This window comes from Harpegnathos saltator, unplaced genomic scaffold, assembly GCF_003227715.2.
Source record: "Harpegnathos saltator strain DR-91 unplaced genomic scaffold, Hsal_v8.6 scaffold167, whole genome shotgun sequence".
In the NCBI taxonomy this organism is placed as follows: domain Eukaryota; kingdom Metazoa; phylum Arthropoda; class Insecta; order Hymenoptera; family Formicidae; genus Harpegnathos; species Harpegnathos saltator.
Window position 1 is genome coordinate 4,597 of NW_020229947.1, and position 26,348 is coordinate 30,944.

General features: G+C 46.0%; 1 long non-coding RNA gene across 1 annotated transcript in view; it reads right to left on the reverse strand.

The window, feature by feature from the left end:
• Positions 1-1,177: 1,177 nt before the first annotated feature.
• The window catches only part of LOC112588169 (uncharacterized), a 170,144-nt gene continuing 144,973 nt past the window's right edge, over positions 1,178-26,348 (reverse strand). The window contains exon 3 of the long non-coding RNA XR_003112607.1: positions 1,178-1,323. This is a non-coding gene — a long non-coding RNA (uncharacterized LOC112588169). The remainder of the gene's footprint in view (positions 1,324-26,348) is intronic.

Here is a 26,348-nt window from a genome sequence, read left to right on the forward strand (position 1 = left end):
GCATTTTTGAATTTTTGTAATATAGAAGCATAATAACCGAAGAGGTATTCGAACGACTTCCTCACTCATTATATTCTCCTGTTACAAAATCGAGAAATTGGAGAATTTCAGTTTTCCGCATTTTCGAGTTTTGGTAATAGGAAAGCATAATAACCGAAGAGGTATTTGAACGACTTCCTCACTCATCATATTCTCCTGTTACAAAATCGAGAAATTGGAGAATTTCAGTTTTCCGCATTTTCGAGTTTTGGTAATAGGAAAGCATAATAACCGAAGAGGTATTCGGACGACTTCCTCACTCATTATATTCTCCTGTTACAAAATCGAGAAACTGGAGAATTTCAGTTTTCCGCATTTCTGAGTTTTCGTATTAGGGAAACGTAATAACCGAAGAAGTATTCGAACGACTTCCTCACTCATCATATTCTCCTGTTACAAAATCGAGAAATTGGAGAATTTCAGTTTTCCGCATTTTCGAGTTTTGGTAATAGGAAAGCATAATAACCGAAGAGGTATTCGAACGACTTCCTCACTCATTATATTCTCCTGTTACAAAATCGAGAAATTGGAGAATTTCAGTTTTCCGCATTTTCGAGTTTTGGTAATAGGAAAGAATAATAACCGAAGAGGTATTGGAACGACTTCCTCACTCATTATATTCTCCTGTTACAAAATCGAGAAATTGGAGAATTTCAGTTTTCCGCATTTTCGAGTTTTGGTAATAGGGAAGCATAATAAGCGAAGAGGTATTCGAACGACTTCCTCACTCATTATATTCTCCTGTTACAAAATCGAGAGATTGGAAAATTTCAGTTTTCCGCATTTTCGAGTTTTTGTATTAGGAAAGCATAGTAACAAATTTCCAATTTCCAATTTCCAATTTCCAATTTACCGTCTATATTGAAAGAGGGATAATAATGAACACTAATTTGTCTAAATAGTACAAAGAACATTTATTGAGTTTTTATTACTTTATGAATACATATTTTACAAACATATTTTATATTTTCATAATACATATAATATGTATACTTTTATTTTGTATAAATTTACTTAAATAGTACGAAGAACGTTTATTGGGTTTATATTACATTATAAATACATATTTTACAAACATATTTTATATTTTCATAATACATGTAATATGTATATCTTTATTTTGTATAAATTTACTTAAATAGTACAAAGAACGTTTACTGGTTTTATCGAAGCGTTGAAGCCTCTTTTCCGCGATGTTGATTGGTCGTCTCGACTGTCTCGATCGTCTCGATCGGTCACGGCTGCATTCATGTCGCTCGCAGCTGTCATCGCGGCGAATGACAGCTGAATGACAGTTTGTACGAAAGGAGTTATAATGGGGTTATATCAGATTAATAATTTTCTAACATAAAATAATAAGGTATAATATATTTTTTCTTCTTTATCGGGTAATGGTAATAAATATAACGACAGAGAGAGAGAGAGAGAGAGAGAGAGAGAGAGAGAGAGAGAGAGACTGAGGAAGACAGAGAGGGAAAGAGAGAGAGGGAGAGAGTTAGGGGGGAAGAGATAGAGCTTAAGATGGGCTTGAACAGAAATGTTGAACGTCGACATTTTCATTGGTTATACGGTTACGCGTTACTATCCAGAAAATATGTGTCATGAAATTTCAAACTGTGTGCGCCTAATACATCGTATGTTAGCGTCGGATATTATCGAACTTATGTTATACTCCAGGGATTATATTTGATTTATAATATTTATTCTCAACTTTAATATGAATAAGCTAAAGTGGCGCGCGCTTGTAGTATTCTAGTACGCGTTAAATAACGCGTGACTTAAAATGTGTAGAAGAAATGTGTAAAAAAGATTCATTCATTTACACGCTTGTGCATTTCCAAATAACTCCAAATAACACTTGGATTTGCAATGTTGCTCAATTCACCTTCGTGACACACTTGAGGTGTGTTATTTTGATATACAATACCTTCATAACACATTTGAGATATGTTATTTTAATATATACTTTCATAACACACTGAAAGTGTGTTATTTTAATACACTTAACCATTAACACACAATACAAACGATTATATTTAACATACATACATAAATGTGTTCTTTTAACATACATATATGTGTTAATTTAATTTGCTGATTTTGTATGTCTAAAGTGGAGACATACTTTAACACGCTTCAAGTATGCCATTGTAACACACTTCAGTTTACGCTCTAGTGTAAACTGCGTCTACACGCTTGTGTAAAGTGTGTGTGTGTGTGTGTGTGTGTATGTTGTGTAAAGTGTAGACTGCGTCTACACGCTTGAGTGCCTTGTAATTATGAAGTATTTTTACAAATATAATTCGTACGTGTCTGTGTTACAATGTATTCTACACCATCCTTGACATCCCTCGCTATATATATTTGGATTTATATGACTATTTTCTTTGTTACTTTCTTTATTCATAGGCTGCGCCATGTTGGATCGGAGACTGATCAGTAAAGGTAGCGACGAATATTTATGATGAGAAAAATGGCGACCGCTCGCTCAACATGTTGAGCGAGTGAGCGCGTCGCTCAGTAGCGCTCAGGACGATATCACTCAACGGTTGCACAATCGTTGTCCTGGACGTGTGTCCTGGACGCACCCATTGTGTTGCGCGGATATGCGCCAAGTCGGCTGCGAAAGAAAGTCCTCCCTGCGATCGTTGCGGAAACTTAACCTTTCAGTTCGCAGACAGACTGAGCGAACTGCGATTAATAATAAACGCGCGAATTATCGCGCGCGCACTTTGTGTCGCGGCGACAGCAACAAACAAGTGACGGCGACAGTAATAACAACGGTGGTAAAAATAACGGTGGTGGTGTGGTGACGCGGTAATAATATATGACGACGAGATAATACAATTAGCAAGAGCTACCAATTAGTATCCCCCACTGGAAGCAGAGTAACATTTCACTCGGCGCGATATATCCGCGACGTAGCGCGCAAACGGAATTTCATAATGGCGTGTCTTTGTCGTCTAATTAACACAGCGATATTAAGTTACAGCGAACAATGCGTTTTATCGAGCCGCGCGTGTATCTCAAATGGATTTCAACGATAACGCGTGACACATCGTGTCAAATTCCGCGGGCCGATCGGCCGCTGTTTAAACGCTCCAGATTTACTCTCGTCCCGGCGCGGCGCGGCCGACCGACGGCGAGTATTAATTGCAGAGTGTCCGCTCTCCGCGCGCCCCCCCCTCCCTCCAGCCCGCGTCCGCCTTGATATCCACCCGAACACAGTTCCGCTCTGCCGTCTTCCGCGAGAGACGTACGCGCGGGGATGAATAAGAGAACGGGTCGGCGGTAGATTGAACGCAACAATATCCAATACGCGGCCATTGCTCGAATTCATAGGCGACTGGCACGTCGACGCGAAGCACGGCGGTGTGGGCGACCGTGGCACACGTACAGCGCTTACCCCCTCACCCCTCCGCCCCCCCCATCCCGCAACTCGCGTATATACACACACACACACCCGCACAATGCACACGACGGATACGTCGAATGAAGAAACGTCTCCATGGTAAAACGCGAAGAAGAAGTTGGCGGACGGCCAGGCGCGAGAGAACCGAGCTCGCCGCTCGTCTCCGAGCAACGGCGACTGGCGATGCGCGGAGGTGGGCGTATGCTAAAATTGAAAGAAAAGGAGTGAGCCAGCCAGCCAGCCAGCCAGCCAGCCAGCGGATTCACGTCAGTCTGATTGGAGTCCCTCTGTTCCCGGACGCGTTTCTGGCTCGCATTCGAAATTCGCGTGATCGCGTCTCCCGGCGACGTACTTATGCTGGTATATTGGTACGTAGATACGAAGGGAAGAAAGAAGAACGCCAGCGGTAGCAAGCAGCAGCAGCGCGCGCGCCTTCCCTGTCACACGAGCCTCGCATAACGACGACATTGTCTCCAGTGTCTTCCTCGGGCGTTTTATCCCGCTCGGGGCACGCTCGGGGATCGTTTATTTTAAGAATCCACGCGTCGTAATAAACGCGATACACCCCGTGTGTCCTGCGGAGACTCCTGCTCCTGCGCTCCTCCCGCTCCTCGGCTCGATCGGCTAGCCTCGACTGCGCAGGCGCGCCGTGTGTTTTTCGACTCGCGTTTCCCTCAGTGGGAAATGATTTTTCCTCGTTCGAGGAAGAATGTTGTGTTATGGGGATGTTAGGGGGATGTTACCTGCCGGGAGATTTTAATGCCGTATATTCTTGGGCGATATCGAGTGATATTTGAAAAATTCAAAATGGCAGACCCGATGTGGCCCGATATGCCCGATATGGAGGTAAATTAGCGCGAGTCCGAATAAATGTAAATCAGACATAAAGCTCTCCCACATGGTCAATTATGAATTTCACGTCAGATTTCAGAAATTCAAAATGGCGGGTCCAACATGGCCGCCGCCGCCGCCGCCACAGGAGTAAAACCATAAAAATGTGTATAAATATGTTAGAAATAAAAGTTTCGTAGATTTCATGGATTATTTCGAATATAGTCGAATCAAACTCGTGAAATTTGAAATAGCTGAACCAACGTGGACTTCATAGAAAAGGAGATCTACGGAAGTACGCATATATACATACGCGAGAAATGCAATTTATAAGAATCCCGAAATTCATCTCCCAGAACTGTTTCGTGACGACTTCCTCTGAGCTTCCTCACCCAGAGCTAACATGTAGAGTAAGCATTAATATGTCAGAAAGATGTGAACTCATACTTATCTTCATTGCAAACTGCAAACCAGTACATCGTAAAAATGAAAGAGAGAAAGATGGTGTGGTGTAGATTTACCACTGCCGCACAAAGGTGGTTCATTCGGCAGAGAAACTCTTTGTCCTGAATCGCTAATTACTGAGAGAAATTACAACAAAAGCCCCTGCATCTTCATCGTGGAAACTCGGTCCCAAATCGGCCGCAGATTCCGCAGGTCGCGAAGAGGATACTCGACGAGTCTCTTCGACAGGTCCCATCGAATCTTTTAACATGTATTTATCCGCGACGCTAGCAGCGCTCAAAAAGAGGAAAGAGAAAGAGGGAGGTCATCGAATCTCGCATAATTTTCCATGGCTTAATCTTCCGTGAAATCAAGAATCGATGTTTATCGCGAAAAGACGAAACTGCACTTTTTACAAGCTTATTCAGCGCTGGCTGCGGAGCCCGCAAGCAGACCTCAACACACGTTTCCGGTAGTTACGACTAAAAGCTCGGAAATTCTCAGATTGTTTCGCGGCGATAAAGATTTAAAGTCGCTATTGGCTTTTGCAATTTAGAAGCTATTCTCGCGAGACGATTCCGAATGTCTCTGGGCGTGTATTTATCGCGTCAGAATTGCAACAGCACGAATTTTGCATCGCTTCGAGTCGGACCTAGCCGGGAAATCGCAAGAAAGCGCTTGCTCTGGAAGAAACGGTAGTAAACATAAATAGAATTAAACTGCACGCGCGTATAAATAAAAGATGGGCCAGCTGACCTGCTTTCTGAATTCGTCACCGATAGCGAATTCAAGCGACATTACCATAATTAGATCCGTGCATGAATTGTTGCGCTTCGTTAGGAAACCCATTGTACACTCTCTCTCTAAATTCTTGGAGTGAAATCTTGCTGAAGATGAGGGCAAATTTGCTCGAAGAGATAATGAAGATACTGCCGGGGACCAAACCGCAAGAGTGACTATTGACTGAGGTGAATTTGTTTCTGCGACGGTGAAGCACGAGTCGAGTTCACTCTTCAATTTCGAGTGAAAATATTCGCTCGGTGAAAGTCAGAGTAGAAAATTCATTATTAGTTAATGAAAGCCGAGAGAAGCAGCGAGAAACAATTCTTCCCTCGGCTTTTTCCCTTCTTTTTCAATAATAATAATAATAATAATAATACCAGCGAATAGTACATGTTCGGAAAATCAGATAAAATATGCGACATCGAAAACCCACCGGATATTCTACTCGTTACGGGTCTCTTGGTCGACTTAGGATACAGGCCGTGAGCAAACTTAGTTGAGCAGCAAAAATCAACACGAACTCAACTTTCAATCAACAAATGAGCAATCGATATGCGCACATGCACTTTGTTAGAGGTCCGGATGCACGCGCTCGATTTTTCCCACTCGTGCTTTATCCGCACGATACTAATGGTCAACTTTAATCGATTCATATCTCCTTCATCAATATTAAAATTGCCCGTTCGTATTGACTTTTGAAATACACCATCCCGCAAAACAGTTGTTTCCCAAACAACACAGGTTCCTAAATTTGTCCGAAAATTGATTATCCAATTACGATGCTAATTCCTACATCATTCTTATCTCAGCATTAAGCCTATCTCCAAAATGACTTTCCTGTCTAAAACCGAGACAGAAATGTTACGGAAGCCTAGACGAGGCGAAAGGTAAGGTATAAGGTATGAGATGAGAGGATCGGAGAAAAGTATCGAAGAAACTTCGAATTTTTCGAGAATCACACGTTTCACGTGATTTCCCGTGATTGTCGTCGGCTTACGGAAAGGTCCTTTGTCTAGATTGTCAAATAAAAAATACAAGCGTTTTCATTTACACCCTGAGGAATCGACGAAACTTTCCCGGCCACCCGATATCCTGCGAATATATTCTGCGAAAGTACGAACGTGTGACTGGAACTGCGAATAAATTTCAGAAATCTAAGCAGATCGCAATCACAGATCCCCAGAAACGCTCCTGGGCGGAATTTAATTATCTGACGATAATCGCGAGACACCCTGTATATATATATATATATCTGTCGTCGAATAGCGCTCTTTACTGCCGCACCGCCGATATCGCCCCACGGGATTAGCATCCGCGTCGTTATTCAGCGTACACGTCGTATCGCGCGAGCCGCGCGGATCTCGTAAATCGCGCAACAATTTCTAGAACAAACTCCGCTCCTACGGCTGTGCACTTAACTCGCCCCGTGTCGTGAGTTTAATAGAAACTGCAAATATACGGGCCGCGTTGCTTTTTATCACAATGAATATCACTACGTAATGTGCGCGCGCGTGCGGCAAGGGTGTATTATATGATTAGAGCGGTTTCAATACGAGCGAGCCGGCACTTACAAAGGTTGTTAAGCGGAGCCGTTATTATCCCGAGCATGCGAACGCGCGCGCGCGCGCGCGCGCGCTGAGTCGGGCGAATTTGTTGATAAAATCCGAGTATTCGAAGAACAAAGCCGGCGCGACTCGTCGTCGTCGTCGTCGTCGTCGTCGTCGGTCGGCGACGACCGCGAGAGGAATCCTCAAATCCGAAAACGCACGAGAAGCGAGAAGAAACGAGTCTCTCATCGTAATAGTTATTTAAGTAGCAAAATAATGAGATATCGAAAACCGATATTCAATTATCGCCCGCTTAAAACTGATAAGCCCGGCTACCATGATGATTTCCGAATACAGGCGAGAGAGCGCCCGCGGACTTCGCTCCGCGAATACCAACCTCATTGCGCGGGAGGGGGCGGGGGGAGGAGGAAAAGGGAGCAAAATCTACGTTTCATCTAATATATGCGGTCTATTTTTCGCGGGATCTCTATCACATTCTAGGACACGTCTGTAATTTCGGAGTTCTCCCACGATTTTCCGAGGATCACGTCATGCTCGTCGAGAGCGTCGTCGAGGTAATAAATATGAAACTGTTGTCTGTTCCTGCGCGCGCGCGCGCGCGCGCTGAACATAATTTGTAAGAAGGATATTTGTCAACACGAATATCAGATTAATATCAGATTACGAGAAAAATGTCGCGAGTCATAGTTTGAATAACCGTTTACGCATGTAATACGCTCGTTATCCGCTGTTCGTTAGCTAAGTGATGATGATTTCATGGCGAGTAACGTGAGGATGACGAGGTCGAAATTAAAAGTGCATAAGGATGTGATTAAATTTTTTCGATTCAACGACAAGGATGTTTTGTCCCGCAGAGAGACAGGATGAATGAAATTTGTAAAAAAATTCATATTCAGTCATCGACCACGTCGTTTTTACGGTTGATTATTTATTCAGAGTCAAATAGAAAATGCAAGCGTTTTTATTTCAAGAAACGCTTCAAGAAACGACAAAACTTTTACGCTCACCTGATATTCGATACTCCGCGAAAGTACAAAAACCCGATGCAAATTTCAGGACTGGGTTCGACAGATCGTTGAAGGAGCGCTTGCGCGTGTGCGCTAACACGACCAGCTGAACGCGCACACGCACACGCACACACACACACACACACGCGCGCGCGAGACCGTTTATGTTTTACACGCAATGCATAAAATATACGTTGATGCGAATACTCTGCGCGCTGAATATACCCGCGGCTTCCTGCATACCTCCTTTAATCTCTCGAGTCGTCGGTTAATCCGGAAAGCGACTTTTCTTGGCAGAAATTTCATTCGGCGCTATTCGCTCTCGTGAATTTTGCTGAATAATCAATTACAAGTACAACACACACACACATCGCTAATCAAACGGCGAATTTTTTAATCTTCTTCGAAGCCCGCTCGGCCGCGGACAACAGATAAAATCTCATTGTACGTTCTTGCCGCTAGAACCGCATCTAGGACCTAATTAGGATCTAGCCAGGATTCCCTGAAGTCTCTACGCAGAGATTCAAGCTAGAAATTGCAATGTTTCTCAAATAAGCAGCTCTACCGCGTTAGAATTAGAATTTAGAACTAGAATTAGAATTTTATACCTTTTTTACTCCGTTATTCTAGTTAGTGCAATAATTTGGTGATGGAAAAATGGGATTTTCTATTTGGCGCACCGCGTAAGAGTGCAGCAATTTTATTAACCGGATACGAGGAGGTGCGAGTATCCGCTTTTATTTCGATTTTAAACGGATAGAATCTGTGCTCAGGATAAAATTGACCCCCATTCTCTCAGTCGGTATCGAGTAACAAATCTGAGCGCCCGAACGTTGCACCTGCGAGAATCGTGATGAACTTTTGCGCGAGTAGATTTAGCCCTGTCGGATGGCGTAACATTCCCCGCAGTCGAGAGAGAGCCACCAAGAACTCGGCGACAACTTGGCAGAAACAAAAAGAGAACCGGCCGGAAATTACTCAGCAAACTTATACAAATATATTCAATATCTAGGTAAACATGTTGACGCGCAACGACAGTCTCCTTCCTCCCATGTTGCCTACGTTCGTTACACGTCCGATTTCGCGCATTACATTCGACGAAGTGAGGCGTTGAAGGTATAAGCGGTGAAACGTCACGCGTCAAGCGGGAAAGAGTGGACGCGAGAGGAAGCGAGAGAGAGAGAGAGAGAGAGAGAGAGAGAGAGAGAGAGAGAGAGAGAGAGAGAGAGAGAGAGCGAGAGAGAGAGAGAGAGAGAGAGAGAAATGATCTCTTCCCTTCGAGTTACATCGGTAATAAGTGCCGGTTGACAGCGGGACATCCCATGGCGCTGCAGCCGTAAAATATCAAGTCGTCGTGCTTCGTTCCAGTTTGCCAGTCGGTGAAAAGTTAAATTCGAGGTGACAGCAGCATTGCGGTCGCGTATTCGTCAGACGCGATATATCTCGAATAATACAACCATCTCATTTGAAGCTATGTGGACCGAGTGGGAAGAGATAGACAGACGGAGAAAAAGAGAGAGAGAGAGAGAGAGAGAGAGAGAGGGAGGAAGAGGTGAAGGAAGAGATTGCGAGAGGAGAGAGAGAGAGAGAGAGAGAGAGCCGAGGAGAAGAAGATCGAGATGTGTATCGGAACGTAGCATCGCATTCGAATTCGACTAAGCGCGCGCCTCGGCTCGATATCGTTCACCGAATTCGCCGGGAACACCCGGCTGCGCGAGTGAATCTCGAAGGAATCTATTCTGCTGATGGAGGCAGGCAAGCAAGTAGGCAGGCAAGCAGGCAGGCAGGCAGGCAGGGCCGCGACAATGTTTGTTTTTATCGAACGAAATGCTTATCGTGCCCTCGCGTGCCTCGAAAGCAATGTGTATAACCGCCTACTTGCGTACATAAAATCCAGGTAGAACGCATTCTCTCTCCTCTCCCCCCCCTCTCTCTCTCTCTCTCTCTCTCCACCCTCTCTCGTTCCATCCCTCTTGTTCTCGCAGACTGCCCGCGCGGCCCTCCTCGAGCTGAAAGCACCCCTGCGTCGCTCGCGGCAGGTCGGCACTGACAGAATTTCGTTGATCCTGTAGGCCTCCTCAAGGACACTTCGCGAACGCGATAAAAATGCGAGAGGAGCGTCGCTGCTCCGCCAAAGGCAATCACTCTCGCATCTCAGAGCGCGACGTGTATTATTACGCGCGCAGGCGAAAGAGACCGATTCGTATCGATCACGACGACAAGATGCATCGCAATCCGTACGAAACATAGAGGGAGGGGGGATGGAATGCGAGAGAAAAAATCGCGTGGGGCAAGAGGAGAGAGCACGACGGGTTGAAACAAATGAGGGAGCGCGCGCGGGTAAAACGCAGTCGGTTGTATGTAACGCGCACTTTCTGAATTCGATAGTTACGACCGGCAACAAATGGCGCGGGTTCTCGGTTCCCCCCCCCACCACTCTCACCCCCTCCCAGACTCTTTTTATTTTACGTGCCGCGGCGGCGGGTACGGAGAGAGGCGGCGGGAACGGGGAGAGGCGTCGGCCCCGACGAACGGGGAAAGCACAGCGCGTCGTCCTTTTCTTTCTTTCTTTCTTTCTTTCTTTGGCGTGAGTTGCTAAACCAAAACCGAAACTACTAACTTCCCCGCCGTCAAGCAGCTACGAGAAATTAACATCGTCCCCCCCGTTCCGCCCGGCCGTCTCGCCCTCGCCGTCGCCGCCGCCGCCGTGAAACCGCGCTCGATAATGGCAGAAGACGCGGGGGGGGGGGAAAGGGAGGAGGGGGAGGGTGCGGGAAGGCAGGAAGGCGAGGTTAGGGGGAAAAACAATGGAAACTGAAAAATCACGTGGCCTAGTTAAGAAACGTTCATTCGGTATGAAAGCCCGACAGGAATCCACGGGCGCTCGCTTTATTTTCTTTCTCGTTATTTTAGAGTAAACTCCCGTCGGCACCTTTGCGCTTAATTTACCCCGGCAAGAAGTCTCCCAAAAAGATTATCGCAGTTTTCCACGGTTAAAGATGAGAATAAACTCGCGAATAATTTGTTCTCCGCTCTCTTTTCCGCCTTTTTTCTCTTGCTTTCTCCGCCTCCACATGTCGTCTTTGCGCAATGTAATATGTGTGTGTGTGTTTCCAAAAAGAAAAAAGAATGAAAACGAAATAAAACGCTCTCACGTCATTTATTTCTCGCGATTTTTATAACGGTCGCGCTTAGAAGTTGCTAACGGGACAAGTTTCGCTCTATAATAGATATCTGACTTATCCGCATTTTTAGCAATGTATATTTTATAAAGACATTTTATAAAGAAATTTTCAAGAGTTTTCTTAAACGTAATATTCCGAGACACTCTCACTTTGTGTTGTTATGTTGTGCAATTTCATTCGCACATATTTTCTACAATTACGCGTATAAATTATAAACGTTCAAAAGAGTCTTGGGTGTGTATGTGTGTGTGTGTGTGTGCAAGATAGAACGATTAAAAGAATAAATTTATTCATTAGGATGCAATTTTATAAGTATTCGTATCGTCGGAGATATCGACAATTTGCACGCGGTCATAATGTAATTAAGAAATACAGGAAATCGAGTTAAATAATTAATTTTGGTCTAAAAACTGATACAACTTATAAATCCGCTATTTTGATCTGGAGGCTAATAGAATATTCACACCATCACACCGTCGGTCCAAAAATTCGATCATCGTCTCTACAGAGTATAAAGATAGACCGTACCCGCATACGTATACCCAGCAAAGTGAGAAAAGGGCGAGCGACGGTCTCTTTTCGATGAATTTCGCCACCTATCCGATATCCGATAGAGAGAATTCATTTCTTAGCGGTTCTCAGAAGACAAATCTCCCATTGGATACGGAATACGTTCCGGCACCCACCCGAGAGAAAAGAGCCGCTATTATTTTGCCTTCAAATAATACATACACGCTCACGTATTATTGAGCAAGTAGGAAACACTGAACGTCAATACCAATCTCGCGCAGTGGTGAGTATATTTATAATCCTTTTTCTCTTTCACTCTTACGACGCACTTTTTTTATGAAAGTTTAATGAAGAGCTTAACAAGAATAAGTATAATCTTCACATTTCCGATATATTAATACTTACTTTACATCTCTCCCGTGCTTTTCACATCCGATTGTTCATTTATCAATTATTTATAAACAAATAAAATTGAAGAAAGCCATTAAAAAGAATTGATTTCTTGGAAAGTATTTAAGATCGCAGGCTGAAAATTTTACTGAATATTCTTCACGTGTCACGATATATTTTTTTTTCAGAATTTTTCGCACACTTTTTGTAAAAAAAAAAAAAAAAAAAACCACCTGAATGAATCCTGTAAATCTGACGTGAGATTCGCAACCAACGACTCGAAACCTGCCTTTACATCGCTATATCTGATTCATTCAGACCTGCTGCGCTAATTTATCGTTGAACGGCAGTTACGGTGGATCTGCCATTTTGAATTTTCGAAATCTAACTTCGGATTTGTAATCAGCGAGCCAGAAAACATAGAGATGCAAAATGTCACAGAGTGCCGTCCGGCGGAAACAATACGCCGCACAAAGGGATAAGCAACTTTCAGATGGATTTGGAAATTGTGATCGGAATATACGATGTATCCGGGAGAGAGCGCCGAGAAAAATGCGTCTATGCGCGCGGGATTTATTACACCTCTGCGTTCGGACTCCGCAAAATAACAAGCCCCGTTGTCGCAGGAGACAATCTCCAGCGCGACACGACGACGGGACTACAAATTTCGTCCTTGCGCACGAGCCGCGATTAGTACGAGGCCCCGGAGCGACGGCGGCTTTCCCGATCTTGATCGCGGCTGAAAGAGCGGGGGGGGGGGGAGAGAAGGACGAGGATAAAGGGTGCGGTAAAAGGGCGAAAGAAATGGATAGGAAACGGACGATTCCCGCGGCGGCGGCGGCGGCCGGGGAATTTTATTCGGGCCGCGTTTAACATCAGCCTCGCCGACATTTCGGTCGAAACCGTGACCGGGAGTTTAATAGCAGTCCCCATTGTAACACCTTAACCCCTTGCCGCTCATATACAGCCACAGCCGTGGGGGCGACGCGGCGCGGCGCGGCGCGGTGCGGCGGCGGCGGGAAGCGACAGGGGGGTCGAAACGCGATAATGCCTATAAATTTAAACGGCTTTATGGCGCAAAAGGTGGAAATCCGCGGGATCACTCGGCGTACATCTGTGTCTTACGGCTGAATGCGGTCCGGTCGCTTTATTGCGTCACGGACGATGCCGGTGTACAATTCAACTTAACTAACGGCGTCGTCGCAACGCGACGCGACGCGACGAGAAATAACAAAAAGCTCATACAAAATGTCCTCTCTCTCTCTCTCTCTCTCTCTCTCTCTCTCTCTCTCTATCTCCCTCTCGCTCTCGTCGTAATTAAAGAGACACGCGCGCGCGCGCGCGCGCGCCGCGGTGCGCAGCGGGGACAAATGAACGCGGGTGTGAAATATAATTGCGGTTTAATTGATGAAGGAAAAAAGAGAACGCTAATTATTACGGGCCAATCCGGCGTAGAGGAGTGGCAATTATCAGTTATTAGGAATAATGTAATCCGGGTAATGCGACTCGTTAAGCCGCTATCATCGCGTCCGTAGCGGATCGTTCCACGAGATGGGATGGCCACTCTGCTTCGCAGTGCGCGCGTGCGCGCGCAATTCTTCGGGTGAGCAAAATCTACCCTGAATCCTGGAATGGATCATGCGTACCCCAAAGGGCTTAGCGGTATCCGCTTATACGGTAATTCGCGATTAACCATAAGTGCGCGTGCGATTTACCTTTTGTCGCGGTAATCGCCGGCGCTTTTCGTCAGCGCGCGCAGGGTAGATTATGTCTATTATCAGCAGGTTCGAATCCCCCCCCCTCCCCCCTATTTCTCTCTCTCTCTCTCTCTCTCTCTCTCTCTCTCTCTCTCTCTCTCTCTCTCACGCGTGAGAAGCGCTGTCGCTGATTTATCGGAAAATATTTCGCCGCGCGAAGTGTATCGTATCGTACGCGCCTGCGGAAAGACAAATGGCGACATGCGGGGGAGATCGGTACGCCATTTTCCGAGATATTAAATTTTAAAGATAAGTAATTGCGCGGCCGGTTTGTACGTAATAAATTTCTCTTCCGTCCCTCTTCGAGAGGATGAGGCGGGAGAGAGTATATTCGCGACTTGCATTTCGAAATTACTTCGCGAGATTACAACGGAACACGTAACGGCAAATTTTTGATTTGACGCCCCACCGTACTTATCAATTAATTGATAAACCGGACCGTAAGGTCGTGAACGTGGATAAAAGTGAATGTTTCAAAATACAATATAAATAACGCGTGTGTCCCACTTGCGGCTGCTTATGCAAGATATTTATAAACATCGTGTGACGTGTTCGTCCGTTACGCGCTGAAAAGAGACGTATTAATCCTTTGTCCAACAACGAGTGAGACTTCGTTCGGACCAAACGTAAACAACACGAGCCTGGCTCGTGGTACTTCATTCGGGACAAACATAAACAACACGAGTCAGACTCGTGGTTCAGTCTCGATATTTTCTTACTTTAGCTACGTGTAATTCTTCGTTACGTTTGGGTTATAATTCCCTAAAAGAATTAAACAACCCTTATACCTATCATGTCGGTAAAAAGGAAATCTAATCTCGATGCTAATTCCTTTCGTTGCGCCGAAATATACATGTCATAAGACGCATACATTTTGCGCAAGTTCGAGCACACGGCTGAACAGCTAAATGGCTCGACGCGTGACCGACCTGCTTGTTTTTATTGTCGCCCGAGCGATCGGGAGTTAGCGGGTAGGACGAGAGGTTAAATACCGTTTACTTTTCTCTCTTTATGCGCGATATGTTAAACGCGTCAGCGCTTTAATCACGCACGAATATTATAATAAATTGTCAAAAACAGAGAGCTGCGTGTGTAGCGGCTGAATTACATCTCTAATTCGCTCGATAACGTCGAATGCAATAATTTGTGTGAAAATGGGATACTCTATTTGATGCCACAAAAGTATGCCAATGTCACCGCGATCGCGAAAAAGCGGATTCCTACTTCTGCTCTCTGTTTCTAAAAGCTGAAAAGCTGTGTTTCAAATAAGAATAAAAGTCCCGTTTGCCATTGTAATCGGATAATCAAGTTGGCGGCAAATTTGGGAAAAGTATTTTATATTTGACAGGAGGAGAAACTGCTCAAACGTTTCGGTCCTTGCCTGAATTCTTTTCGATGAAGAAAATACAATGATGATGATGATGATGATGATGATAATAATAATAATAATAATATACATACGCTTCAGTAGAATTTCTCCACACTTTATCGCTCTCGGCGAGTAATAAAGTAACGAAGTAATCGGCAGCCTTTATTTCTTGCGAAACACTTGGGCTCACCACGCTGTCCGGCGACGCGATTCCTCGAGGAAATCACGAAGGGAATGAAACGAAACAGCGGGGAAGAAAGAAAAGACACGCCGCGGCGCGCGCGATCACCCGCGCGGAGTAACGTCCTGCTTTACAAATGGCCGCGCGCAATCATCCCACAAATCCCGATACTTTATCACCGCGAGCAAGGCGAGGCGACGCGTTGGCCGCGAGTAAGTAGCAAGTTGTTCCAAGCGCGTCGACACTTTCGCGGTTTGCTGAAACTTTCAGCGCGGAAGCGGTAACCGCATACACACAGGTAGCCCCGACGAGGGAGCAGGATATCTCTCTGGGTGAGAAAAGGACACGCATCGCGGACGATGCCGGCCGAGGAGAGACACGGCGCCGTGGCCGATGATAATCGTCGTCGACGACGAGGACTACGCGGACGCGCGCGCGCAAGTTTGACGAATCGTGAACCTGCAGCCGCCATCAGCCGCCATCAGCCGCCATCATCCATCTGCTGGCGCTGCTGGTGGATGAAAATGCTCTCGACTCCGATAAGTCACGACCCAGGTGAGATACGACCGGGGCTAAATCCCCGAGACTTTCCTGACGTTCTCAAAATTGTTCGCACGTATAACGACAAGCCGTACAATCGGCAGTCGATCGCGACTCGGCCCGTATTGTCTATTCAGAAGTTCCTTCACAGGCTCAGCGAAGCGTTGACTGCCATTACTGACCGAGTTAACCGAAGCCGTGGAACTCTTCGAGTTTATTGCGCCGCGACGTCCGCTCGAGCGAGCGGGCACGCGAAATGCCGTCTCGGATAGTTTTGCTTCAGAAGTTCGACAATTTGCGAAATCACTTTTTGTTTCGGAATTGACGCTCCGCGCCGGACTCGTGAATTCTCCCACAAAGGTGGCGCATAATTAAATTTCTCCCCGACGTACGTCGGCCGTGTCCGCGTGTTTCTTTTTCTGTGTCTCACCTTCTCCCTCCCCCCCCCTCCTTCATCCGTCTATCTTTGTCTTTCCGTCAGCCCTTTCTTTGTGGGAGCGGATCTCTCGGCGATAAGAATAATTCTTGGACGACAATCGCAGCTTTCAAGCAAAAGACTGGTGTAACCAGACCGTTCTGTGGTCGTTCGATTCCGACTGTACTTCGCTTCGGTCGTAATTAAATATAAGGGAGAGTTGCGATTAAATTCGACGATAACTCCGACTCCGACGATAAATCCGACGATGACTGTTCGTAAACTTCCGAACTGATATCCCGGTGACGGGTAACGAGGACATTTGAGTGTCAGCACCGATTTCTTCGCAAACAAACTCGATGTTATGGTTCGCTTTAAGATGGTTGCATCCCTTGTGTGCAAGATTACAGGTTAGGTTAGACTCAGTATGTGTAAGAAAGGTGTAAAGAAAACGATCGTTAAAATTGCAGACTTCGTTTGTTCAGTGACTTCTTGTTTTTCGTGGGATCACGGAAACATGTCACTTAAATTCTTAAAATATTGATGCAGAAGATAAAAATTGTGTCTAATAGTTAGGGAGGGAAACTCGTTAAACTCGCTTTCCGTTTAATTGCCGGGGCTAATATTTTACATTTACCTTTCCCATACTTAGAGAAACGCGCTACGAAAAGTTCAGAGCTCGTTGGCTCATAGGGGCCTTTGGGAACTACAGCCCATCTGTTAACTACAACGGGTCTGTTTTAAATTTCAAAAGGATGAAATTCGCGATCGATGTGTCAGACCGACGAAAGTGTCCCTTCCCGCGAAATGTTAAGACTTGATTTCGCTTTCAACGATTTAACGACACTACCTCGCAGCGAGACCACCGTTTTACAAGCTTGAACCGACGTTTCGCACTTTCTCTGCATTCCACTTTAACATGCCGAAAATAAGCAACAAAGACGGCGACGGCGCGGCGGGAGAAATATCAACCTCTCAGCTGTTAATGACGGAAATATTCGCGGAGAGAAAAGTGGCGCAAACTGTTGATGACGGAAATATCCACGCATTCAAAAAGAAAAAAAAGAAAAAAAGAGAAAAAAGAATACTTATAACGGAGCAATTGGACCGGAACATTATATTTTCATGTTTCTAGAGTTGCTGAACTCAAATCCGACGTCAAAATTGCGACATTTGAGTACGGCGGACCGAAAATTCAAAAAATCCTTCGGCTGAATTTCGATCTCGGATTTCAATTCGGCGATCCTAAAAACATGAAATAATACACTAGGGAAAATGTATTGTTGCGTGAGCAACAAAATTTTGTTGTAACAACAAAATAATTTGGTTAAAATATGCCCAACAAAACTGTTTACTGCCCTGTAAACAAATATCTTGTTTGATTACGGTTTGTTCGTGTAAAGTAATACTTTTCTTATAGCAACCAGAAAAAACTTTAACTATATATGAATTTTGTTAAAAATACTATAATTTCTTTCTTAATCCATAAAATCTAAATTTTAGCGCACAGAAAGACAAAATAGTTTCCGTTGGGCATTATTTTAGTTTATGTAAAATAATACTTCGTCATTATGTAATTTTTATGGATGAAATAACTAAAATGCTTAATTTTTACGTACGAAGTCTAAGGACAAGATCAACAAAATATTCTAATCAACTAAACATTTCGTTACATAAAACAAGATATTTGGTTGCTATTAGAAAATGCCTCAACTAAACAGTTTTGTTAGAGATACTAAATTTTTTTTCCTACTCCTGTGGACCCCCGTTTCAATTGCTTCGTTACAAGTACCTTCTTCTGGAAAGCACAACGGGTATTCCCGTCGTCAACGGTTTGATCCACTTCTCTTGCCGCGAGTATCTCCGTCATTAACAGCTGAGGGGTTGATGCGTCGTATTTACACGACTCGCGTTACGTCAGCGCACGCGTGCTAACGAGCCGTCGCTTGCGTATTCGCACACTCGTCAAACGGAACCGCGACGTCCATTAGCGCGAGCTCGGCTATCGAGCCTCGACGAGCGTCTTCGACTTTCCCGTATTTTCCGCGACGCGACGCGACGCGCCGCGCCGGAAGGATGCCAACGCCCGCCTGCTGGAGTTTATCCGCGCAACGCTCATCGGAGATACATGCGGCCGTGAAATGGAACTAATTTAGCCTGCCGTGTACGGGGAACGAGAGTGGGGTCAGGTGCTGCCGTCCGCGCACTCGATCCAGCTCGTAAAAAAGCTGGAGCACCTCGCGGCAGCCCGACTGGCGGCGGCGGAAGGTTCGTTTGGCAACCCAGAGCGAAACGAATAGCCGCACGGAGCTGGAACGACGTTGCCGGAGGACCTCTTCCGAGCGGATGAGAGCGGAGAAATGAGAGAGAGATGGAACGAGGACGTGCGAGAGAACGAGAGAGAGAGAGAGGGGGGGGGGCGGAGGGAGGATGAAAGAACAAACGGTTGAATGGTAGGAGGACAAAGAAGACGATGAGCCAAAGACGGGGGTGAGTTTGCCAGGGTGAACGAAACGATCTAATGGAGAGTCATTCGGGCTTTCTCTCTTCCCGGCGCGTCTCAGGATCCTCGGCTGAGACGCCGCCACGGCACGAACACGCGGATTTCGTATTTACCGGCGAGTGCTGGCACATTTGTCAGCTTTCAGCGAAGATTCCTGCCGAGTAATATGCCATGCGCGCGCGCGCGCGCAGAAATTATACCGCTAAATCTCGCTCGCTGCCGTAGATCCAGTCGCGCGCGCAAACGCGCGTGAATATTTCCGCGAAAGGCGACGTCTACCGATTAGGAATTTATCCCGTGGCCCCTTTCGATCAGCTTAATCCCCGGCAGTTATCGGGTTTGCGCAAGGTTCACCGGGCCCTAACAAATCATGTAACGTAGCGTGGTAATCAGGAGCATATTAAGGTTAGATCCTTGTCGCAGGTTGTTGCCGTCGTCAAGTCCTCGGAGGTTCGATCGTACTGTTTAATAGCTTCTTACCAATTTTACATCTTGCAATATTACAATAACGTGCGATCTCTTTTCACTTCATCGTATCCCTCACCCTCCTGCGAACAGTCGGCCATCGCTTTATTTCAATGCGGCCCGAGTTAAGTGCGAAAGATTCGGCGGGCTTTTTGATAATAGTTGAAATTTGTGAGAAAAAGTCCTTCTTTCTTTTTCTTTCTAAATATCTTTCAAGAAGAGTGTAGTCTTAAACTCTGTTTAAATAAATAAAAGACATAAAAAATAACTTTCACTAAATTTTTCACTAATTCTTACAGATATCAACTATCTGGTGCATAAAATTGAGCACAAGATGGCTCCTGGAACCTGACCCGATCGAAAAATGACCTTGTAAAATAATATGCTGAATTAATAAATTAGAATCCGACAACGCGGACCCACCCATGCACTAGAAAAAATGTATTGTTGCGTGAACCAAAATTTTGTTGTAACAACAAAATAACTTGGTTAAAATGTGCCCAACAAAACTTTTAGTTTTTGTTTAGTTCCTGTAAACAAATACCTTGTTCGATTACGGTTTGTTCGTATAACGTAATACTTTTGTATTGTAGCAAGCAAAAAGCTTCAACTATATATGAATTTTGTTAAAAATACTATAATTTTTTCTTAATCCATAAAATCTAAATTTTAGTGAAGTACAGAAAGACAAAATAATATTCATTGGGCATTATTTTAGTTCATGTAAAATAATATTTCGTTATTATGTAATTTTCATGGATGAAATAATTTACGGATAAAATAATAAAATGCTTAATTTTTATATACGAAGTCGAAGAACAAAATCATTCGGTCCAGAGAACAAAGCAGAAAAATATATTCAGTTGAGACAACTAAATATTTTGTTGTGTAAAACAAGATATTTGGTTGCTATTAAAAAATACCTCAACTAAACAGTCTTGTTAGAGATACTACATTTTTTTTTCCTACTGTGGACGAGGCTGACCATCACATAACTTTACAAAAATCACCTTTACATTTATCCTTGGCACATTTTCTTAGATCCTTGCGCATCAAGTTTGACAATCCCAAATCGAAGTCGTGCGAAGGGTGCGAAAGGTGCGGACGAAACTCGCGGGGTCGCGAACACCCCGTGGACGTAGCGGGCGCGCGCGTGGTGTCCGCGGGTCATTTTTTCGGCGGCTTCGAGCCGCGAGTAATAGCACGATCTGGGAATTGCCTATTTGCGGGACGGCGTTTTTTGACGCGGAAACGAATTGCGCATCTATCTTAGACGCAACGCAGCGCGAAATAAAGGTGCAGAGGGCAGCGAATACAAATGCGGCGGATGCCGTGGATACATATGTACGGTACAGCGTGAACGCGCGCGTATCTCCTTCGGTTCAAGGATATGCTCTATTTCCGCGGGTATATAACTTCGCAACTGCAAGTGTCCCGCTACCCCGCAGTGGGTAAACACTCGGACGCGGCATGCAGGCATTTCCAGATTCGATTACTCCTTTCCGCGTGGACAATTTTGGCAACTTTTCACTTATATCGCTCCGTCGCGTCCCGTGAGACGCCGACATGAGAGTTGAAAAGATAAAGAGAAGATAAAGAAAGACAAAGAGAAGAGCTACGTATTAACTCGGTGAGAACCAAGTCCTGTGCTGTAGGAGCTAGGACTAACGTTGTTACTTGGAATGAGGATATGATGGCCGTACGAAAAAGATGGCCGTAGGCTGTAATTTCTTCAACAACCACTAAATAATGCCTTTTGCAGTGATTTCGAAGACAGCTGATATTTACAGTAGTTTATGTGCGAACATACTGTTTGAGATAACAATATCGTGAATATTCGAAATGGAATATCGAAAGTCAAGTGAGACGGCGAATTTGCTGATGTTTTAATAAATGCTTCGGATAAAATAGCGTCTCTGACATTTTGCGGACGAGGAAGGTAGAGAGAAAGATTGAGGGAAGATTGCAAAACATTTTTATCTCGGTACACCTCAGAAGGCATACACTATTCAACAGAAAAGTGTATCTTTTTAAGTGTTTAATCCTGTGTATTAATTAGCCCTTTATCTCGGGAAGTCGAGCTATATTCTCACGACACAAATATATATATTCATCAAATAATAAGTTACAAAGCGTCATTAAATCTGAAGATATATTTTAAGTACGTATTACGATGAGATCCAACATGTTTTTGTTTTATCACCGAGTCGTCGGAACGTCGGAAATGTTGAATCTGCACAATGCAAAGGCTTGAGGCACAACTTCCCTGCCGCGAGAAGTCGCGTGCATTCTGAAATTCGTCGAGGCGAAAGTGTTGCGCAATTTTTCCTCCCTGCCACAAATCTCTCGACACCCTTCTCGTCGGTGTATCCCACCCCCCTCCCCACCGCCGCATTTCCGCGAGCTGAAATCATCGGAAGATAGAAGAAAAGCCTGCGCGGGTTTCGCGCGACGAAAAATCACGGATCACGAGGCGCGAGACGAGGCGATCGTAAACATTCGCATCTTATGCATCATCCTCGTCGGCATCGTTCTCGTGCGCGCGCAGCTGTCACACGGAGAGACGAATCGCCAATATAACTCTGTTCGCGCGGATCGCTGATCCGACAAAGATCCACATAGAAATCCGCCCGCGAGGTTACGGGAACGGCGAAAGGGCTCGGTGTGGAAGCGCTCCCAGTCGAAATTGGCGGTTCGACTCGGCCGGTCTTGCCAGAGCCATTTAATAATCCCCGACGGGGAGCAAGCGAGCGAGCGAGCGAGCGAGCGGGCAAACGAGCGAGCGGATGGGCGGGCGAGGAAACGAGGGTAGATCGGACGGAGGATGGCAGGCGGAGGGATGTATGGAAACCCGGGGTAAGTTCAGTTAGCTCACTCGATCCGCGGCACCGAAGGTGCCGCGAGAAGAAGCCGCTAGATCAATAACGTAGTTTGAGGATTCACTTGATGACCGGCTCCCGGCACTTCCGCAGTGCGACTTACGAAGTCGCGAGAGAGAGAGAGAGCCGCGTGTCGCGACGACCCCCATGAGGGCGGATCGAAATCGGAAATCGCGGTGGCGGCGGCGGCGCCACTGTCGCCGCCGGCAGACATAGCGAGTCGCGACAGGATGAACGATGTCCGGGGGAAGAATCCCGCGGATATCAGGCCGTCGTTGTTTTCGGAAGTGCGAGCGGATGGAGAGAAGTGCAAAGAAAGAAGAGCCGCGGGAGGATACAGCCCGACTAGAAATTTTGATCAGGTTCACCTAACATTGATAAGGACCTAATAGAGTGAATGAAAGGTGGTAGTCCTAAGTAAGTCAGTCCTTATAATGTCCTAACGACAAATTAGTAAGGAAGACCTTTATAAGGTTACAATGATTGGGTCCTTAATGTACCAACCTGGTCTACGATATAATATGGTTCGGTTAATCAGGTCCTTGTCGGGATCTTATTCATTGTACCTGATATGATTTGCATTATCAAGTTTTAACAAAAGAATTTTTGGATGTCATTTCCAAATATAAAGATGTTTGCATTGAGAAAACACTTGAGATCACTTGAATACATTTGTAAAATGCTATAGAAACTATCCTCCTTTTTAGCAGTCAATAAATAGTTGTAAAATTAACGTGACATGCAACTTTTCTCTTTAACACTACTTTATGTCTTGTCACCTTGTGATACTTTATGATCTTATGATATTCATTTTATGTTTCTTTCCCGAAACGTTTTACAAGCGTGCTCAAGCGATCTAAAATATTATTTCATGCAAATATCTTTTTATTTGGAAGTGACATGAAAGAATTCTCAGCGTGTCATTTCTTATTTCTAATGTCATCATCCCATATAGCCGTGGCGAGTAATCAGGAGCCATAATTTGAAAAAAAAAAAAAAAAACGTAATAAGGATTCCATAAGGTAACACAATAAGGAACCTCACTATGAATCCTTACTAAGGTCCTGATATCCACGTTGCGTTACATAACTTACTAGGACCCGATAGTATTACCTTATTGAGACCTGATGTCCAAATGAGCTTAACCTGATCCTGAGGAGCATGAGATAAATTTCTAGTCGGGAGCGTCGTTCGCGTGAGCGTTCCCGGCGATCGCTCACCGCCGCGCTGTCGCTGTTAGGAGCGAAGAAATATAGAAAAGTTGTCGGGGGGATCATCGAGAGGGGGAGAGAGAGAGAGAGAGAGAGAGAGAGAGAGAGTGCGAGAGAGAGAGAGAGAGAGCGAGAGAGCGACTGAGAATTTCTCTCCCATTTTCGCCGATAATTGGCCCGCGGGCCGCGCTCTCGCGCGAATATGTATTCCGCCGGAGACGGAGAAATGGGAATTTTTGTCGCGGGAGGAATCAATCCTGTTGTCGTCGGACTTCCGCAGGCGCGTCGGCACACCGTGACGTGCTCTCTTATCGATTGATTCCACGCGGTACCACAACGTCCCAAGGAGTCGGGAAAAGTTTCGGCGGAGCCGTTTGTGTATCGACGAAAGCGAGTTCCCGCGAGTGAGAGAGACGCTCACGTAAACGCAACGCGGCGAGGGGAGCCGAGGGGTGAGGGCCAATTTAGCGTATTATCGGTTTTATTGGAACGTCGCAGCGAAAAGGGATACACAAGAGATCCACTTTGTTCCGTCGTATTAATCCCAATCTAATGATATTCCATTCACCGAGCTGAACTTTCGCGTAATTACCAAAGTCTACCGCGAGGACTGCACGCGAGAATAGGATTCGCGTTTACCCGCGGCGGATCCTCTCTCCCCGCCGCGCCGCGCCGCGCTGCAGGTTCAATGAACGGTATCAAATACTGAAGTATCACGGAGTCGGTTCATTATGTGAAACTCCCTATCCCGCGCGCTCCATCTCACCGACTCACTCCCACCCCTTCGATCCACCCCTTCGACTTACCGTCCCTTCGTCGAAGCTCCTTGCGCGCGAGACGCACGAGTGTGCGCCGCCGCCGCGCGCAAGATCCCGGCTGATTAGCGCGCATTAATGATTACATATCGGCAAGAGAAATTCACGTAGGACGACGTTAAGTACGTAACACCCGGGGCCCGAGATATGCGCAATGTGAAGATGCCGGGCATTCTTCTCCCGCCTGCCGTTCCCGTCGTCGTCGCGGCAGTACCAACCCGACGATTATTCTTGCCGAGGGTGTGTGTGTGTGTGTGTGTGTGGCGCGCGAATGAAGAGAGAGAGAGGGGGGGAGGGGGGAGAGAGAGAAAGAGAGAGAGAGAGAGAGAGAGAGAGAGAGAGAGAGAGAGAGAGAGAGAGAGAGAGAGAGCACGTATGCACAGCGGCGACGATGGCCGTGCAGGCAACGACGCGGAATACCGGAGAAAATGAGACGAACGCGGAGGACTATGAGGACAGAATGAAATAGTAGCTGGAGCTCTCGGGAGTAGAATGAACGTTCGAGCCGGCAACGCTCGCTGCCAGCACCGGAGGGAAAAGCACGAAGGAATATGTGCGCGCGCGAGAGGGATATTCGGGCGACTCTCCTGCGCGCGGCGGCTGGCGTGTTACTTACGGGTGATCCCCGAATCCCCGAATCCGTCCCGAGTGCTCGAAGGCTAAATAAAGTTCTCTACCCCCGAACCGGCCGGACGCCATAATTCGAAAAGCGCGAGACCGCCCCCCCCCCCCCGAATATTTTGTATCCCGAGTGTATCTTGCAAATTGTACACTCGCTTCGTTTCCGCTCCGGAGCGCGCAGCTTGCTGCGCAACAGCGAAGCCTGCACGCCCGTAACAAGAATCGCGCAAGCAGTGTGTACACGCCGTATACAGAGAGGCGCGATATCCAAACTGTGCGTAAAGTTTCCCTTTTGTTCACCGAATGCCGTAATTATACGTCAATTTGCTAAGTCTGCGTTTGAAGGCGAAGAAAGAAGCGACGGGGGGAGGAAAAGAGAGGGAGGGAGGGAGGGAGGGAGAAAGAGAGAGAGAGAGAGAGAGAGAGAAAAATATGCATAAAAGGTAACAATTCGCTGCTTTCTTTTTATTGTACTTTGCTTTTTTTTTATTTAAAATTCGTATTTTTTTTTTTTTTCAAGTGACGAATCATTGATTTCTTGTCTCGTAATATGTTACAGAGGATGAAATTTTGAATAACTTTTTGTAATACGACTCGTACGGGGGTCGCTTGTAGTTTCCGCGACACATGGCCAACAAAACCGAATTAGGTGAAGTTAAATACATAAGTAAACAGCTCGGGATAACAACGTATGCGTTGTACGGCCATATAAGGGAATGCATAATTCGAATACTTAAAAGAGTCAAATATCTCGAAATACGGGCGACGCCCGTACAACCGTATATTATAAAAAGCCACTTCACCCTCTGCAATATATCACGAAATAAGAAAAATCTGTGAAGCGCTGCCTTTTATATATATTTGCCAAGGCTGGAAGGGACGGCAAAAAAAGCTACAAAAAAAAAAGCACGATCGTGCGGGAGAGGCAAAGGCCAGGGGGAGGATAAAGAGCGCAAAGAGAGAGAGAGAGAGAGAGAGAGAGAGGCGGATAGGTGGACAGAGGGGGAGAGAGGGAGGAGGGAGAAAGAGGAGACGTGTGTGGTGTCGAGTTGCGGGTGTGTCGTGTGTGGCGGAGTGGCAAGGAGCGCGCTGACTCGGACTAATAGGCTAACAGGCTAATGCCGGCTCATTTTGCCCTCTGATCTCCGCTCGAGCGCTCGCAATTATCGGAGTCAACTGGTACGAGTTGACCCACCGGCGGCTTTTTACGCCCGCCGGCTCCGCCATTCATAAAATCATCGTGAACCGTGAATCGTCGCCGCCGGCCAGCGCGGATCCCAAGCAGCAGCAGCAGAAAGTGGTCGCGCCGTCCCGGCCGAGACGTATATATTTTCACGGCATGGCCGCGCGCGCGCGTGACACGCTGTTTCCGTTCTCGCGCGCGACACTTTTCCGGGCGATGCCACCTTGCCTTTCGACGCCG